Source organism: Orycteropus afer, unplaced genomic scaffold, assembly GCF_000298275.1.
Source record: "Orycteropus afer afer isolate SDZICR_OR568_19922 unplaced genomic scaffold, OryAfe1.0 scaffold00025, whole genome shotgun sequence".
Taxonomy (NCBI): Eukaryota; Metazoa; Chordata; class Mammalia; order Tubulidentata; family Orycteropodidae; genus Orycteropus; species Orycteropus afer.
Genome location: NW_006921612.1, coordinates 18,376,574 through 18,382,039, shown reverse-complemented (window position 1 = coordinate 18,382,039; position 5,466 = coordinate 18,376,574).

Genomic DNA, 5,466 nt, shown 5'->3' with positions numbered 1-5,466 from the left:
GTTTTGTTCCATGTTTTTCTCCCACTCAGTCCAGAACTTCCTACTATGACCCCTTTCAGAGTGGTTGACATTGGTATCTAGGAACCATTTATTTCTTCTGTTTTCAGGGTCATGAAGGCTGAAGTTCACATGGTCTACTAGTCCCTTGGACTAATTGTTTCTATGTGTCTTTGAATTTCTCACTCTTCTTCGGTCCAGAGAGGGAGAGACTAATATTTGCACCTTAGATGGCCACTTGCAAGCTATTAAGACCCCAGTTGCTACTAGCCACAGTAGGCTAACATTGTCTTTGTGGACTATGTTATACCAATTGTCCTTAGTTTCCCCTGAGACTACAATATTAAGCTCCCATGCCCAGCAATTCATTTCCTCAAGGTGTTTGTCTATGGTTAAGAAGTTTTCAAAACTATGTCCCCTGTTAGCCCTACTATATACATCTTTGCAGCACAAACAAATGTAGAATGCATGTAGAAATATCATCTGCCAAACTTATATATGGCCATAGGTATAGTCCCATTTGCCCACCCTTATTGATCATCTTGCCTGTCTATATATACATCCTTCCACTTGTAGATTAATGTTTGTCATGCAGGCTTGCTTAGACAACTGTGTGTACTTTCATTGTCTGTAACTCTTATGTACCTCTCCATGTCTCCATTTCCTTTAGTGAAATTGGGCTGGTTACTCACTTTTTGTATATTGTCTTTCCCTTCACCAAAATTAATGCGATTCTTACCTAGTTATTAATTTTCTCTCTCCTTCCCTCCCATCCCTGGTAACCATCAAAGAATATTTCTTTCCTTGTGTAAACCTTTCCTTGACTTTTTATAATAATGGACTCATACAATTTTGTGATGGATTTATTTTACTGGGTATAATGTCCTCTAAGTTCATCCATGTTACAAGGTGTTTCATGCATTTGTTACTTTTTATCATCAAATAGTATCCTCTCGTAGCATAGTGCCTCAGGCACTTGACTGCTAACCAGAAGGCTGGTGGTTCAAACCCACCAGCCACTCCTTGGAAGGAAGATGGGGCAATCTACTTCTGTAGTGATACTGCCTCAGAAATCCAAGGGGGGGTCGCTATGAGTCGGGTCCGACTTGACGGCACATAACAACAAGAAGTATCCTTTGTGTGTATGCACCATAGTTTGTTCATCCAATCCTCCCTTAGTGGGCACTTAGGTTGTTTCTATCTCTTTGCTACTGTGAATAATGCTGCAAAGAACACAGGTGTGCAGATATCCATGCCCTGGCTCTCACTTCTTTAGGATATATACCTAGTAGTTAGATTATTGGATCAAATTGTATTCCAACTTTTTATGTAAGCACATATGTTTTCCACTGTGGCTGCACCATTATGCAATGCCATTAGTAGTGTATGAGAGTTCCAAACACTGCACACCCTCACAGCATTTATTGTTTTCTGTCTTGTTGAGCTTTGCTTTTATTATTGATATCTCATTGCTATTTAGATTTGCATCTTAGTAATGGCTAACGATTGGGAGCATTTCTTCATATGTTTGTTGGCTGCCTGAATATCTTCTTTGGTGAAATGTCTATTCATGTCCTCTGCTCGTTTTGCAATTGTACTGTTTGTCTTTTTAGTTTTGAGGTGTGAAATTTTCAATACATTTTAGAGAAAAGACCCTTGTGGTATATGTCATCACCAAATACTTTCCCCAATCTGTAGGCTCTGTTTTTGCTCTTTTGGAGCAATCTTTTGATGCTCATAAATGTTTAACTATTAGGAGGTCCCAGTTGTCTAGTTTATTTAATACTGTTTCTGCATTTTGGGTTATATTTGATCATCTATTTATGCCCTAAACTAAGGTTCCTAAGTTTCCAATTTTGACATTGATGATCTTTAGAGTTGGAAGTTTTACATTTAGGTTTTGATCAATCTTGAGCTAGTTTTTGCATGTGGTGAGAGGTATGTATCTGATTACATTTTTCTGCAAATGGTTATCCAGTTTTGCTAGCACCATTTGTTAAAGAGACTAGTTCTTCCCCACTTAATGGATTTTGGTCCTTTGTCAAACATCAACTGATCATCGGTGGATGATGGATCTACTGGGTTCTCAACTCTGTTCATTGGTCTAGGTGTTTGGTGTTACATCAGGCTATTTTTACTACTGAGGATGTATGGTGGGTTTTGAGATTGGGACATGTGGTGAACTCTCCTACCTTGTTCTTCTACTTAGGTATCTGAGGTCTCTTTCTTTTCCATATAAAGTTAATGATTGCTTTTTCCATCTCCTTAAAGAATGTTAACAGAGTCTGACCTGGGGATGCGTTATATGTATAGATTTTTTTGGATGGTATTTGACGTGCTCACAATCTTCAGTTTTCCTATCAATGAGCAGGATATGTTCCCCTATTTATGTAGGTTTCTTTTAGTTTCTTGTAGTGGTGCGCTGTAGTTTTCTTTGTATAACTCTTTTGTGTCTATGATAAAACTTATTCCTAAGAATTTTATATTTTTGGTGTTATAGTAAATGATATTATTTTCTTTTTCAGCAATTTTTTTTTTTTTTTTATATAGAGGAATTAAATTGATTTTTCTATGTTGATCTTGTACCGTCTCATGTAGTTGACTCTTTCAATTGGTTCCAGTAGTTGTCTTGTGTCTCTGGGTTTTTAAATGTATAGGATCATATCATCTGCAAATAGGGATAGCTTTGCTACTTCTTTACCTATTTGGATGTCTTTTATTTCCTTTTCTTGCCTTATTGCCCTGGCTAGGACTTCTAGTAAAAGGTTGAATAGGAATGGTGATAGAGTGCATCCTTGTCTGGTTCCTGTTTGCAAGGGAAACACTTTCAGTCTTTCTCCAGTGAGAATAATGCTGGGCATTATTTTTATGTATATGCCTTTTATTATGTTGAAGATTTCCCTTCTATTCCTATTTTGCTGAGAGTTTTTATCAGTATAGTTGTTGGATTTTATCAAAGAACTTTTCTGCATCAATTGAAATGATTATGTGACTATTTCTTTTGTTTTATTTATGTAGTGGATTATATTGATATATTTATATCTGTATCTATATATCTATAGACATCTATAGATAGATAGATAGATAGATTGTAGGATACAATTGGGTAAAATTTTTTGAAGATTTTTGTGTCAATATTAATGATGAATATTGATCAGTAGTTTTCTCTTTCAGTGGTGTCTTTGCCAGGCTTTGGCATCAGGGTTATGCTTGTTTCACAAAATTAATTTGGAAGTAATCCATCCCTTTCTATGTTCTGGAATAGTTTGAGTAGAAATGTTGCCACTCTTTTCTAAATGTTTGGTAGAATTTGCAGGGAAAGTCTGGACTTTTTGTGGTGGGATATTTTTTATGACCTCTTCAATTTCTTCTTTTTTTATGGAGCTGTCCAAATTTTCCACCTCGTTCTGTGTTAGTTGAGGTAATTTCTGTATTTCTAGAAATTTGTTTATTTCTTCTTGGTTTTTAAATTTATTGGAGTATAATTCTTGAGAATATTCTGTTATTAACCTTTTTATTTCAGTTGGTTCTGTTGTGACATTGCACATTTCATTTCTTATTCATATTACTTGCATCTTCTCTTTCTTTTCCTTAGTTAAATTTGCCAGAGATCTGTCAATTTTGTTAATCTTTTTGAAGAGCCAACTTCCAGTCTTATTGCTTCTTTCTATTGTTTTGCTCTTCTCCATTTTCTTTTATTTCTGCTTCTTTTATTTCTTTTATTTCCTTTTTTCAGGAGACTGAAGACTTTTTTGTAGCTTTTTTCTATATCTTTGGCTAAGGTATTGATATTTTTTTTCTTTCATCTTTTGTAAAGTGTTCATTAATTGTTATAAATTGACTTCTGAAACTATGTTTTTTTTTTAATTCCATCCCAAAGGTTTTGTTATGTTGTATTTCCATCCTCATTTGCTGCTAGGAATTTTTGATTTCACATTTTATTTATTCTGCTACCCCATTGCTTTAGAGAAGGGTGCTATTCAGTTTCTGTGTATTTGTTTTTTCCCCCTGATCTTCCCATTTTTAATTTTATAGCATTGTGGTCTAAGAAGGTGCTTTGTACCATTTCAATGTTTTAAAATTTATTTAGTTTTGCTTCGTGGTGATGCGTATAATATATTCCAGAGAATGATCCATGTGCACTGCAATAGAGTGTGCATTGTTTGTTTCTGTTGGGTAGAGTGGTCTGTTTAGGTCTACAAGATCAGGTTGGTTGATCTTCTTTATTTTTGTTAATTTTCTTTCTAGTTGTTCTGCCCTTCATCGAAAGAGGTGTGTTAGAATCTCCTGCTACTACTGTGGAGTAGTGTATTTCATGTTTTAATTCTGCTAAATTTTACTTTATGTATCTTGGAACTCTTTCTTTAGGAGCATATATGTTTATTATGCTTATATCCTCTTGCAGAATTCTTTTATCATTGTATAATATCTTCCCTTGTCCTGTAAGCCGTTTTAGGTTTCACATTTAAGTCTTTGATCCATCTGGAGTTCATTTTTGTGTATGGTGTGGGGTATGGATCTTGTTTTATTTTTCTGCAAATGGATATCCAATTTTTCCAGCATCATTTGTGAACAGGGTATCTCTTCCCCATTGAAAGGATTTTGGTCCTTTGTCAAAAATCAGCTGACCATAAGGCAGTGGATCTATTTCTGGATTCTCAATTCTGTTCCACATGTCTACGTGTCTGTCATTTTACCAATACCAGGCTGTTTTGACACCTGTAGCGGTATAGTAGATTTTGAAATCTGGGCATGAGAGACCTCTTATTTTGTTGTTCTTCTTCAGTAATACTTTGCTTATCTGAGGTCTCTTTTCTTTCCATATGAAATTAGTGAATGGTTTTTCCATGTCTCTAAAGAATGTTGATGGAATCTAGATCGGGATTGCATTGAATGTATAGATTGCTTTGGATATTATTGACATTTTTAAAATGTTCAATCTTCCTATGCATGAGCATGGTATATTCTTCCATTCATGCAGATCTCTTACAGTTTACTGAAGTAGTGTTTTGAATTTTTCTTTTTATAGATCTTTGGAGTTCCTGGTGAGATTTTTTTTTCACAATTATCTCATCATTTTAGTAACTATTGTAAATGATATTTATTTTCTTATTTCCTTTTCAGAGATTGTTTTATGGTGCAGAGAAATCCCACTGATTTTTGTATCGTGATCTTGTATTCTGTCATTTTGCTAAATCATTCAATAAGTTCCAGTACTCTTGCTGAGTCTTCTGGGTTTTCTATGTATAAGATCATAGCATCTGAAAATAATGATAACTTTACTTCGTAAAGGCATTTGATTTTCCTTTCTCACCTTATTGCTCTCGCTAAACCAAAAAAAAAAAAACAAACTCACTGCCTTCGAGTCAATTCCGACACATAGCAACCCCTCCTTGGGTGCCTGAGATGATATCTCTATGGAAGTGGATTGCCTAGTCTTCCTTCTAAGGAATGGCTTGTAGGTTTGAA